The sequence below is a fragment of the Emydura macquarii genome, unplaced genomic scaffold, assembly GCF_026122565.2.
Source record: "Emydura macquarii macquarii isolate MOO-44397 ecotype Brisbane River unplaced genomic scaffold, CSIRO-AGI_Emac_v2 contig_3343, whole genome shotgun sequence".
In the NCBI taxonomy this organism is placed as follows: Eukaryota; Metazoa; Chordata; order Testudines; family Chelidae; genus Emydura; species Emydura macquarii.
In genome coordinates this window covers 2,913,115-2,927,169 of record NW_027133480.1, presented here as the reverse complement: position 1 = coordinate 2,927,169, position 14,055 = coordinate 2,913,115, and the positions used below count along the sequence as shown (strand labels likewise).

Below are 14,055 nucleotides of genomic sequence, written 5' to 3'. Positions count from 1 at the left end.
TGTTTCAGTTAAATGTCACAATTTTCATAATAATTTATTTCACTTTCCTTGCCGCTAAGTGGATTCAGCATTTGTGGGCAGATTAAATATGAAATTACTCTATCTGCATAGTCAAGTCCCATTGAAGATATGCCTCCCTGAAAGTGTCATGGAAGGCCAGTAGATTCCTAGCTTTGCATAACTGTTTTGCTTTTTACTTTCAATAAAGATATCCTGTTAGAAATTATATTGCACCCAGATTAGATAAGAGCAATCAGTTTTTACACCAAGATTTCCACTTGCGGTGAATGACTTCTATGCACAATAATTCTCTGTTTCATTCTCTGATGAATGGCTGCCTTTGCAACCTTGTTTGGCTACAGACATGGTAAGAGATTCATACTTGATGAACAAACTTTTTTCTTTTATATCTTAGTTTAAAAATATGATGTCTTGATCCAAATCAGAGATCAATTATATGAATATTCTGTTGTACAACATTACTTTAACATTTAAGCCCCCTCTTTCAAATATTTGTGCACATGTTTGATGTTAAGTGTGTGAGCAGTCCCACTGAAGTTAGAAGCTAGGACCGCTGGCAGCTGAACAAGTTAGAAAAACCTATAGTCTGTTCTAGTCTCCATCAAGGATGAGCAGAGAGAAGCAAGGAGACATAAATGACTTCCTGTTGGCCTCCGATCTTGGCTTCATTGAGCCTAAGCTTTGGCAAAGCAGAGAATATGGATCAGCATCTGCGGGTGATTATATTTCATACTCTTCCAATCTGTCCATGTATTTTGAATGTCTGGCCATTAATAAATTACATTCATTTGAATAGTCTGTATTTCAGAGTATCTGTATTCAATAACATTTTTCTAATTTGAAATTCTTCCTCTTTTATCTTTGTAGAATAATTTTGTCTGTCTAATGAATGTGTTTATGTGTTCTTCACCAACAGAATATCATTTCGGGGCATTGCCATAATATGTACAAAAAGTACATTTCCCATTTGTCAATAAAAATATTTTGAGGAACTAGATGAATGATATGGTATTTTTAAAGGATTATAATCCATTCTGTGAACTTTGTGTGTTAGAGTGTAATATGGTGTTTAATATCTTTTAAATGTGATCAAATAGAGGAGCACCTCTCATTTCATTCTGTTGTTTCCCAATCAATGTTTACTTCCTTCTCATAATAAATATCAAAATTCAGTGGAAGAAATGGATGATTTTAAGATTAAGAGGGCAGAACTGTGAGGAGTTTTATGTTAAGTATAAATGTTTGAAGGTCTCCTAGTAATTAGGGTTTTCATGAGGGTTTCCAAATAGAGGTGTCTTTGGAAGTATGTGTGCACCAGAGCCATAGCCTAGATTACACTCTTGTGTCTTCTCATGTGTTCTTGGATAAAGGTTTATCCAAGAGACTTTTATAGTGTTATTTAATGGCAGACAATCAGTGAGAGTCTCTTCATTTCTATTTGTAGGAGAGCTATGCACTTGATCATGCCAGCGGACACAGCCCACAGGAACTCTGCCTGGATGAGTTAACCAAGGGAGAGGAACGAAAATAGGCCCCACAATCACAGACCACCTCCCCATCCAGCATCTTCCTCCTAGTTTTATAGATGGCCACTGTGCCCAGCACCAGGAGGAGGTTGACAAAGAGGTCTCGCAACTTTGTGGGGCCACAGATGGGGTGTGCATATACCAGGAAGTGTGGGGAACAGTGCAGCCAGAATCTTAGGAGAAGGTTCTGGAGAAGATGGAAAAGAGGCTTCAACCTAGTGCACTCTAGGTAGATACACACCAGGGTCTCCCACATGCCCAGAAAGGGACAGGTGTCAGGGAGGGGAGTGAACCATGCCAGATACATGCCCATCCTCATGGATCCATGAAAGAGTCACCAACTAATATCCCCAGTGGAGCATGGAACCAGGGTGGAATACAGGCTGGCCCACCGGTTCCTTACTCTCCATGGATGGCAGTAGATAGGACACCAGGGTGAGGAAATGAATGGTATAGAGCACAAGTGTGTACAGATGCTTCTTTGGCACAGTTCTGAAATGAACCAACTGCAAGTCTTTCAGCCAGCTGGGTTACGGAGGGGTGGGGCAGGGGTGCTTATAGGGCAGGGGCCCAATAAAGTCCAGGCTAAGGGTGTTGAACCGGTGCCAGAGCATGGACAGGACCAGCTGGTACCTGCAGGGTAAGGCACCGGAGCAATCCTGTCCACCTTCGCAGACGCTCAGTCACCCTGCCCTCCAAACCTTGACAGTTATCTGGTGGGGAGGGATGGGTGGTGGAAAGGTAAATGCCCAGATAGAGCAGCGGACCTGCATTCCACCGAATGGCCTGAACCCCAGGTGGGCGAGAGCGTGCCACTGAGTAAATAGTTTGGCAGGCCTCCGTCTGTGCCTGGTTGCCCGGTCCTCAACCACGAGGAATACATCACTGGCATACGCTGACAGGACCACCCACAACTCTGGCTCACGGAACATCAACCCCGTCAACCTCCTATGGAGGAGACTCGATGACCAGAGTATACAACTGGCCTGACAGCAGGCAGCCCTTACACATCCCATGCCCGAAACTGACGGGTTCGGTAAATATCAGTCAGGTTCGGTCAGTTGAACTTGACTAAACACTCCACAGAGGCATACAGCACCTGGAGAAAACTCACAAACTGGGGCCTGAAGCCGAATGCCTGCAGAGTGGCCAGAAGAGACCCATGATTGACCCTGTCAAACGCCTTCTCCTGGTTCAGGGACAGGAGGCTGAGCAACAGACCATCCCTACACCCAAGCTTGAGGAGGTCATGGACCAGATAAAAGTTATTGTTGATGGTACAGCCTAGGTCGGTGTAGGTCTGGTCAGGGTGGACCACATCCACTAGCATGGACCCCAGCCGCAGTGAGTTGGCCTTTGCTACGACCTTGTAGTCTATGCTGAGGAGAGAGATGGGACGCCAACTCCCAGTTACGGAAATCTCCCTTCTTAGGCAGCAAGGTTAGCACAGCCCATCTGCATGACTACGGGAGCATCCTGCTCCCTAAGGACTTGGCCAACCCAGACGATGACAAGGTCCAGGCTGAGGATGTCCCAGAATTTGCGGTAGAACTCCACAGTCAGTCCATCCATGCCTAAAGATTTATTAGTGGACATGAGAGAGGGCTTCCAAGAACTTGGGCAGAGTGAGAAGCAGCTCCAGCCGGTCCCGGTTGCCCACACTGACTGTCGGGAGTCTGTCCCAAAGCACCTGGCAGGCATCAGTATCAGTCAGATCTGGGGAGAAGAGACTGGTGTAGAAGGTCTTGGCTCTCCCACACATCTCCACCAGTTCCTTGAAGGAGGTGCCATCATCTGCCAGAAGGCAGGTGACTTGCTTCTTGGCCCCCCCTTTTTTTATCCAGAGCATAGAAGAAGCAGCAGCCATGCATTTTCCTTTGGGAAATGGATGTGGGATCGAACAAAGGTGCCCCAAGCCCAATGGTCTTCAAGGGCTCAGAGCTCCTCCTGCTTTTCCTGGCGCATTCCGCAGAGGGATGAATACCCGGTGCTGGCAGCTAGATGCCCCTCCAGCTCCAAGACTTCCTGCTCCAGCTGCTCTATCACCACATAGTCACGGCAGAAGAACTGGAAACAAACCTTCCCCACATCCTACCACTGCTGCACTGAGGGAAAGGCGCACCTCTGCCTTCGCCAGGCTAGCCAGAACTCCCAGAAGGACATCATGAAGCCCACAACCTCCAGCAAACTATTGTTAAAATTCCAGTAGGCTGGCCACGGCCACTCCATGGTAAAAGAGGCCGTCATGGTCACCAAATGGTGGTCTGAGAATAGGGCCGGTCAGATGGAGGAGTGGGCCTGTGAAAGATGAAAGCACGATAAGTAAATGCAGTTCAACTGGGAGTGGTGTGACCGATCAACCTCCATATTGACATAAGTGAATGTGGAGTCGCCATCCAGGTGGTGATTGCGCCAGACGTCCACCAGGAAGTGATGGTCCACAATCTCCCTGAGGATGTCCGCGGCAGCCGGGCACCTTTCAGTTCCTGAGCGGGCCCGCACTTTGAGGATGGTATTAAAATCTTTGCCTAGGACCAGGCACTCACGAGGATCCAAAGAGCCGAGGAAGGTGAATGCCTGCTGAAAAAAGTGCATCCACTCCGGGCCTGGTGTCGGGGCATAGACATTGATGAGGGTCACTGTCAGCCCGTCCGCACAGGCCCGGCAGTGCAGCAGGTGACTCGGCATGATTTTGGCAATCCCCAGCACCTCAGGCCGTACGTCGGGAGAACAGGGTGGCCACCCTGCCCTAATGAATGGTGAGGTGACTAAAGTACACCATGTCCCCCCAATCCAGCCACAAGCTGGCTTTGGCTACTGGGTCTGTTTGGGTCTCCTGCAGGAAAATCACAGAGTACCTCCCTCCCAAAGGAAGGAGAGCACCTGGCACCTGTGGAGACCCACCCGATAGCCCCAGGTATTTAATGTGGCAAAAATAGTTAGCTTTATCATGAGGGCTGGGAAGGATCCTTGTGGGCAGGAAGGCTGCTAGCCCCGTCAGACCCTGCAGCAATTTGTGATCTACCCTGAAAGCGATCAAGGAGTCATAGAAGCTGTGGGCCCGCTGGTAGGTGGCTTTCTGCTTCCTAGTCCCCATCCCCTTCCCCAAAATGGCTCTCATGGACTGGAGGATGAGATGGAAATTCCCCAGCGCTGGGGACTGAGCTGCACCTTACCCTTAGAACCACAGCTCGTCCCACAGTGAATCAGGGGTAGGGGTCACAGACCTCCAGTCGTCCTAGGGCTGGGTCCCTGAAATCCCGCAGCCCATAGAGACTGGCAAATGGGCAGACCCCTGGCACAGCGCCTGTGATGCTGGCACCACATGGCCCATATAATTCCCCGGCACGAGGGGCAGTGAGGAAGGGAGAACAGCAGCCCCAGGTGGATCGGGAGAGGGAAACACAATAACTGCCTCTCAGAGGCTGTTGAGCGAAAAGAGGAACAAGACAAGCTCAGGGGCGGCAACCATATAGGAAGTAGAAGGGAAAGGGACAGAAATGGCAACAGGGTGGGATCAAGATCAGTGGTGGGAACAGGGCTGGGATCAAGGGCCCTTGCAGCTAGGCCACCAGGGTGCTGAACCACTTGAACAGACACAGGGGTCAAGGGAATGGTTGTGGGAAGGGGACCCTCTATGATGCCAGGCTCAGGCACCGTGATGGGCTCGGCACCCACAGCCACAGCAACAGGCAGGAGATTGCCTGAATCTGGGCCCCCAGGTGGGAACGAAGGCAGCTGCCCTGCCTCAGAGGTGGGTGCACCCAAAGGTTCAAGGCCCAGCTGTTCAGCACTGTTTGTTTCCATAATGGGCTTGGCCATGGATGGGGTGTAGTCTGCAGCCGGAGGATCCCAAGAGCACCCCGGAAGCAAGAACTGGGACAGCAGCCTGGGGAAGGGGAGAGAGAGAAGAGGAAGAGGCAGCTTGATGAAGTCATCGGCCAGACCAAGACCTGCTGGTAGGGGTCACCCTCCCCCTGGGTAACTGGGGTCAGACCCAGGGCCTCAGTCTTGAAAATGGAGTGAAAGTCCCGACCCGCAACCATGGAGTCCTCCCTGTTAGCAATTGAGGCAACATCTACCTCGGCGCCGATGGGGGCCACAGATGAAAGGGGCAAGGGTTGAGCCCCCACCTTCTGTTTCTGCTTCCCCTGAATAAGTACCCTCTCCTCTGTAGGCCCTGTCTGACTATGCACAGTGGCAATAGGGCCCATCTGCTTGTCTGGGCACGACGAAGGCGGGCTATCCCCGGGGCCTGAGCAGAGGCAATGGCAGACAAAGTAGGAGAAGGGGCAGCAATGGAGACCAGGTAGCCAAGGGCACCAGTGGTAGCAGGGCTGGCACCCTCCTGGGTCTCAGGGGTCACATGCACCCCTGAGTGCTGGGTCAGGGGGCAGTACCTCCGGATGTGACCTGTCACCTGGCAGAGGAAACACCAGGCCTCCACTGAGGAATAATACACCCATTACTGAGCCCCCTGGTGGGGCACTAGAAAGGACCCCTTGAGGGCCTCCCAGTCATGTGCTGCTGTCAGCAGCTGGAGTTACATCTGCAGATGGAATGAGAGGATATGATGGAGGGCAGGGTCCTTGCAGCCCAACAGGAGAGGGCTAATAACAGAAACAGGCTTCCTTAGGGCGGAGAGGAAAGGCAGAAGGGAAGCATTGGGGAGGAATGGCAGAACAGAAGTAAAAACCAGTCCCATATTCCCAGATCCTCTAGTGGCTGGAGGGGGATGTAGAGGCCCCCACCACAAGGCCCTTTTCCACCACCTCCTAGGCAGCAGCCTCAGATGCCAGGAGGAAGATAACCATAATCAATGCCCACGCGTAGGTCTCCCTGTGGGGTGATGCAGACACCAGGAAGCACCAGACACTGTGCTTCCTGGTCAGGGTCCTGACCACTAGAGATGGAACTAGAGGAGGCGGTGGGGTGCAGCCACCTGGGTGTATGCTCTGGGGGCCAAGATAAAGAGAGGGAACAGCAGAGGGAGGCGGGCCATGGTTGATGGAAGGGCCGTGGCAAGGGGAGCAGCCCCCGCCACAGGAGGCTTTGTCCTCCAGATGGGGCTCTTGCCCTTCTTCTTCCCTTGGCCCTTTCTACCGGCCAAGGGGACTCCCTCACAGGTAGTGGAGATGGAATCCATGGCAGCAACAGCATCTATATCTGTGCCCGCCACTGCCGCTGCCCCAGTGGGGGTGGTGGCAATGGATCTAGCAACAGTGGTTGAAGTGTTAACTATGGTGGTGAATGGAGAAGCAAGCGGGGGGGGGAGGGGGCGCAATGGAATCAACCAGGGGGCCCTCTTCCATGGTGTCCCCAGCTATCTAAGGAAAGGGGATGGGAACAGGAGCAAGCACTGGAAGGGAAGCGCAGGGGAAAGGCTAACCACTCCTCCTCCCTAGGCTGCAGGCAGGGAAAGAAGGTGCCAACAAGGAAGGGTCACAGGCTCCTCCAGCTCCACTGGGAAGAGGGGGCTATAATAACTTTGGGGAGTGCAGTGAACAGGGGGAAGCAACAAAAAGGGGGGCAGGGGTTCCCAAGCACTATGGGGGCATGAATCAGGTGGGACAGGGGAGGAAAAGAATGGGTTGAAAACAGGTCTGGGACAGGGCAGGAAAAGGCACACAGATTCCTAGGGGCTAAGGCAATTGGGCAGGCAATGAACCAAACACTCAAGAGCTAGGGCAGGCACACAAACTAACAAAAGAAATCTCTAGGAAAGCAGAGGGGGAGGGGGGGGGGTAGGGCAGGGCAGGGAGGAACAAACAAAGAGGTCAGCAGCAAGTGACTAGGGCAGGTAGAAAAGGGAAAGGAGGGCAAACTAAGAGTGGGAGGGAGCCCACTAGCCATGGGAGAAAGGGCAAGTCCAAGGGAGGAAGGAAGGGCACATGCACCCACAAACATGGTCTCTGTGTGCTGCTGCAAACAAGTCCTGGCTGGCAACAAGGCCAAGGTGGACAGCCAAGTCAAGGAGTAGAGGCAGTCCCAAAGGGTAATCTGGGACCCTGGAAAGGGGGTGGTGGAGGGGAATAGATAGGTTAGGGGGAAGGCTCCCCCCCCCCACAACAGTAGTTGCCACCACAGGCTCAGGAGGCAAGGGTGATGTAAAGTTACTCAGTCCAGTGGTAGTGGCAGCAACATCCCCTTCACAGCATCCAGCAGTAGCAGCTCCACATGCTACTGATGCTGCTGTTCCTTCTCCTGCAGGGGTTAGCAGTATTTCCTCCAACTCAACAGCAGCAACAATGGGGGCCCCACAGCTAGCAGGACAGGTCTGACCCAGGGGACTGCTGAAAGTCAACAGGTAAGCCTACCCCCTGCTCACTTAGATACTAAGCAGTTACCCAGGAGGAGCTGATTGGGGTAGTTATCTAATCAGGCTAGTGGGTGGGATAAAGAACCAAATAGGCCATCCCCACGAGTCTGATAAAGCAGCACAGGAAGGAAGTACTAGGGGAAAGAGATGGAGGGAGGAAGAACATGAATGAACAAGGTTAGGTGAGTTTAATCATACAGTGGCCTCAGTCAGAGAAGGGAGAGCCTTATTTCTCTCGGGTGAGAAGAGGGCTAAAAGTGCTGTAGATATTGTAACTAGACTGTTGTATAGAGACTAGTGATATTGGTGGAAGAAACTTGAAATGAAAGATTACTAAGTGCACGCATAGAGGACTTGGTATAGTTTCTACAGGGAAAAGACAGGAGCAGATATACATGGGGATGTTCATTGCTCCATAAAAGGGAGGATATTAGACTTTTTAAGAAAATTTGTGTAAAGGTCACCAAATTCTGAGAGTAATTTTAATATTTCAGGCAGAAATGTTTAATGAATGTATGTATAAAGTGTTCTGGATTCTAAATTACAAGAAATTCAATTACTCAATGCTTATGTCAATTGGCCTTTAACCTTTACTTGAAATCAGTGGAACTACTTATATGGGTAAGGATTCTACAATCAGGCCTCAAACAATTATATAAATTACTAGTATAGCCTATTTGAAAAGGTAAAGTAACTCATTAACAGTTGGTCTTTTGTTTATAACCTGATTCTCTTTTTGCAGTAACAATGAGCCAACAGAATAGTATTTTATGCTCTCACTTTAAGAGACATAATGTTAACTGTTTAAGTGATTGTTGACATTTTTTACAAGCATGGGACCGTCTTATTCAAGATCAAATAATGCATTCCATTTACATAGTTTGAGAGGAATTCACCGAGAAGAATGAGCAAAACAAAAAAAGCTTTATAAAAAGCTAGGAGACTGAGGCTATGTCTTCACTGACGGCGACAAATTTGCCGCCGTCAGATCGACTTCTTTGGATCGACTGAGGAGTCAGTGAAGACCCGCTCAGTCGGTCCAGAAATCGATGTATTAAGACCACCTTCTCAAGTGATGTAGCGCTGCATTGACGGGAACGTGGTTCCCGTCGGTGCAGTGAAGACAGTGCGCAGAACAGAAGCAGAGAAGTCGACGGGATTTATGCAAGTTTTTTGCGTAGCTTGCGTAACTCCGGTTGACTGCTGTCAAATCTCTGAGGTAAGTGAAGACAAACCCTAACATGCAGGTAAAAACAAGGACTCTGTTTTCAGAGGACCATGTGTTTTACTATATAAATTCTAATTGACTCAACATTTTTAAAACCAATTATTTAAATTTTTCAAGCTTAAGCATCAAAAATGAAAAACATTTAAAGAGTAGGTAAAGAGAGATTATGTGAACTATAAGGTATGCAAGTAAGGTCATTGCTCATAACAAGCTAGATAATGACAAGTTAGAGTGCAAGCTCAAGATGAAAACATGCATTATCCTGTTAATACTTAGCACTTTAGATTCTCAATCTGTGTGAATATTACCTCTTTCTCTCTCTCTCTCTCTCTCTCTCATATGAAGGAAAGTTTCATCTGTATTTATTGCTGAGACATAGCAAAGCTAAGACCAACATTTTCAAAAAGGGCAGGCACCCAAAAAATTGAAGAATCTGAAGTCAGAGACCACTTTTTTAATACTTTTGACTAAGTGACTTTCCTAAGGCCATGCAAAGCATCATTAGCAAAGGCATAGTTAGACTTCAGGAACTCCTAATCCTATGTTCAGTTCTCTAGAATGTGTTCCCCATGCTCTTTTATTGTCACATGAGTTGGCAATGAACAACCAAATGCTATAGCTGTTTAAAACAGTTTCAAGAGACAAGGGATTTGAAATGCTTTCTATTCTGTTCCATATAGGTTTTTATTCTGCGTTTAGCACTGTAGTATCTGAGCATCTTCCAGCAGTGGAGTAAGCCATGTGACTACACTTCTGTCATGTGGTGTTTGTTCTCTCATCTTGTCCTCGGAGAGAAAATTGTGTGCAGTGGAGTGTCTTGTTTTGGAATCTATCTATCTATACACACGCTGCTGTGTGTTTATATTAGAGGAGATAGGTCAAATAAATGTGCCTTGTGCTTGGCCTGGAAATTTTTCTAAGCACCTAAAATTCAGGCTTTGCAATGCTCCAAGTTACACCACTTAAGACATTTTTTGAATCCTGACCAAAGGCTTCTGTTCCTGATGTATATGAAGATGTAACAGGGTGGCCTGCCCCTTTAAGGACCAGGAGGCCTAGGGCTAGCCAGCCCTGTTCAGTTAGCCCTGCCTGTGCCATAATTAGCTGCCTGCCAGCTTAAGGGGGCAGGACTAACTGGGGTCAGGTGCCAGCCTGATGAACACCTGGGCCTCATCAAAGGGTAGAAAACTTAATTTGGAGGAGGAACACCAGGAAACTTGTTGGAGTTATGGTGCAGAAAGCAATGATTTGAGGCCTTGAAGATGCAGATGTAGTTGAACGGTAGACTAGACGAGCAGAGATTGTGAGGGGAAGTAGCCTGGGTGTTAGGGCTCTGTCCCAAAGCAGAACCCCTTGCTTCCATCATGCTGTCACAGTTACAGGGTGAGTAGTGCCCTACACCTCCTTTCCCCACCTTTTCAGCCCTTCTTGTGTGACAGATTTTGCTACCTTCACCTATATCTGGGTGGAACCATGTGTCTCTACCACTCTCAGACTAGATGCCAATGGGTCAGCCCCCCTGTTTCCAACTGTTAATATGACAGCTCCAATTGTACTTGTAAGTGCATGTAAGAAACTTCCCTCTGAAAGCAGAGAGAAGAATTAAAACAGTCCATATACATCTGGTCTCATCTAAACTTTATCCTTTTCTTGCAAGTTTTGGTAGTTTCTGTTAGCCCCATTTTTTCCCATCTCTGGGCTGAGAGAGAGAAGCTTTTCCCCTGTGGTTTTCTCTCGCAGTGTCTTTTGCCTACCCCCAAGCAGCTGCTGCTCATTCACATCCTTTTTCTCTCCAGGTTGGGGTATTTAATTGTTTGGTGCCCACTTCATCCTAGGCTCAGGTCTGGGAAAAACGAACTGCTAGCCTGGAGGGTATTTGTCCATTAATAGCTTCCCCATTGTTTCCTTAAGGACCCTTGGTATTCTGTCCATGGTACCTTATTTTTTGTCATTGATTCATTTTCTGTTGTTTGCCATGAACAGCATGCTTTGATTAATTCCATGCAGTCATAAAGCACAATATCAGACAGATAAACTGAGACAAAGAAAAAATATAGATAACTTCCCCATTCTGCACACTGATGAATAAATAAAGCTGATATTCAAATATGGGAGTAATTAAATCATCCATATTTACAATTTAAAAAAAATTTGGCCTGTGCAAAAGAGAAAATGGCATAGAAAGACATTTTTATTTTGAGCTTTTTTGACATAAAAGAAACCCAGACAGTTATAAGAGATTTACAAATGTTACAGCACTATTTATTGTGTCTCATCTGTCTTGGTGTGTGAGGCTTGTAATGATTCTGTTAGGAAGAAGATTCCTTCAGAGAGTTAGCATTAAGGGTATCTGCTAAGTGGAAAAAATAGGTGCTGTGCTCCTTGAATTTGTTTAAGGTGGTCTGCTTCTAAAAACATCTGTCTTAGGCACATATGTTAAAATGTGCAGAGGGAAAGAAAATAATCCAGAAAGCTGCAGAGCATTGAAAGCCGCTGCATTCTCATTTTGGTGTATAGGGTCGTGGATGCAAAAACAAGTGAAGGATAGGGATCCATATGGTTGATGGCAGAATTTTGTGTGTCCCAGGTCAGATGCAGAGAGAATTTTCCACAGTGAGTACAGAGCATGTTCCCATCTGTGCTGCTGCTGGCTGCCTGACAACGAGTACTGTGACCCTTCTGATGGGAACAACAAAGGGCCTGATCCAGTTCCTATTAAAGTGAACTGAAAGGTTCTCATTGACTTCAATGGGAATGGGGTCAGATCCATAGTGCAGAGGCATACTTAGTGCTGCTAATAAAGCAGCATTAACTGATCCCTGTTTTGAGATGTAGGGAAGGGGGAACACGCTGCACAGAGTGGCTGTTGCCTGGCTCTTCATTTCCCAGGATAATCCCCTTTCTCCATGCAGCTTACTGGCCATGTAGATTTTCTTCAAGAAAGAAAGCAGTCAGTAACTAAAGAAGTAGGAGTTAGGACAGTATGTGTAACTGCTGCTCCTTCCTGCCCTGCCTGTCACTATGCAGTGTTTTCTCCTTGTCTTACTCCCCTGTGTTCTACACAGTGTGTGAAGTATAAGGGTTTTTGATACTGGCTTCTAGTTAGCTGGAACACTTTCTAGTTGTCAATTGTACAAAATAAAATCCCTCCAAGTACTCCTGTCATGTTTGAAAAAGGTCACTACTGTAGTTTTGATACTATAGCAGTACACTTAACTTGTTCAAATATATCAGGCCTGCTCATTATCAGCTTTCTTTGTTTACTGAGAGAATACATCTGCACCTTTAGCTTGCCAAGTAGGTGCAAGTGCTTTGGGAGCTAAAGGTTGTGAATTGAATACCTCGTGCTACAATTGTTGTATATTGTTGGTTGACAACTATACGTGAGGCCAAGGGCTATTATGAAGGCCATATATTCTGGAGGTGTCCAAGAAACTAGATTTTTCTAAAGTGGCATTTGCTCAGTATTCTAGCTTTAAACAATGGGAGTTTTCCTTCCGTATGGTTTATATTTATGGTTCTTTTGTTCTTATGTTGGGTGCAGGGTCTATTGGATTGTTATGAAAATGTCTGTTAGTTTCTTTCAGGCACAAAGCATGGTAATTTGAAAGGTCTGGAAGCTTCCTTGGTGAGGCTGACTAAGATATTACCATTTGATGGCTGTTCTGATGGCCTACTGTATATGAAAGGAGTTGTAATCTCTGTCCATTTCATGGCGGAGAGCCCTTGTTATGAAAGCCACTGTCAGAAATGGTATTGCTTTGGATAGTCTGAGGTTAGAAGCCAAAACTTGGATGACCATAAAGACTCAGCTATTTCATTCTTAGCAGTGATCCTTCTAGGAAAATGTTAAGGCACTTTTATTGTGCGGTGATTTATACTGTTGTTGCCTGTGTTCTGTTTACTTTGGCTTCGGCACAAAGCTCACTGAAGTCAGTGGAAAGACTGTCATTGACCTTAATGTGCTTTGGATCAGACCATGCATAAATTAGCTGAGTGTTGCATTCTGTCTAGTACCTTTCATAAGCACTAAACTCACTTTTTACAAATATTGCTAGATGTGAAAATTGCCGTAGGCTATGTTCGCTCTATAATGTTTGCTCTGTAATGAGATGTTTTTATCCATTCCTGTTTTTATAACCTTCAATAATGAATTGTTAATATTCCTTTTTTAATTTGTAACATGGATATACTTTTTCAATCTCTTCAAAGCAAAGACAAAAAGAAAATAGTAAGGCAGTTTTAAAAAGATGAAATAGTTGTATGGTGCTGAGCTGTACATCAAAGCCTGGTGTGCATCTGTGCCATCATGTCCCTTTCTTTTAGAGTGATTTCCCTTCATTCCCTTTCCCTTATTTATCTTCGATCTCAGTCCTCACTTCCTAGGAAATCTATTGAGGGTGGGACACAATTCACTTTGGAGCTTGTCATTTAGTATTACCTAAATGACTAAAGCAGGGTCAGTCTTCTCAGCAGGTTGAGCTTATTGCCTCTGCAGAGCAGACATGTCCTGCTGGACTAGGAATCAAGGATCAAGTTCAGGATCCAAACTCAGTTCTTCTGTGGGCAGCACAGATTAGATGCTCAGCTCACTGCATTGAAACAAATATTAATGCCTTGCACAAAATTGTGACAGAAGATGATCTCTGAAGATTAAGTTTGGCTCAGAATCAGAAAGAAAAATGGTTCTTAAAATGACCTCTCAAGTCAAGGCTACTCACTGATCTGTAGTGACTTCAAAATGTCTGCTATGAGATGGCCCAATTATGGCTGAATGGGACCATCCTGCCTTGAAGGTCTTTACAGTAGAGTTCCCCAGCACATAGAGTGCACCTACTGCTTCACCCTTCATATTACACCACCCATATTACAATGCCTAGTGAGCTCTGATTATCATTGAATGGTGGATAGGAGGGTTTCTATAGCTCTGCTGCCTCTTCAATTCTTCTTGTCTGCTGGAC

General features: G+C 46.9%; 1 protein-coding gene across 7 annotated transcripts in view; it reads left to right on the top strand.

Moving 5' to 3' along the window:
- Nucleotides 1–8,015: 8,015 nt before the first annotated feature.
- Nucleotides 8,016–14,055, top strand: part of CUNH10orf90 (chromosome unknown C10orf90 homolog) — a 197,564-nt gene continuing 191,524 nt past the window's right edge. For 5 of the 7 annotated variants that reach the window (XM_067533410.1, XM_067533409.1, XM_067533406.1 and 2 more), the window contains exon 1: nt 10,334–10,477. The gene's annotated coding sequence lies outside the window, so the exon portion shown is untranslated. Of the gene's footprint in view, nt 8,049–10,333; nt 10,478–14,055 lie in introns of those variants that run through there. The other 2 variants (XM_067533408.1, XM_067533411.1) reach the window with 2 other exon arrangements.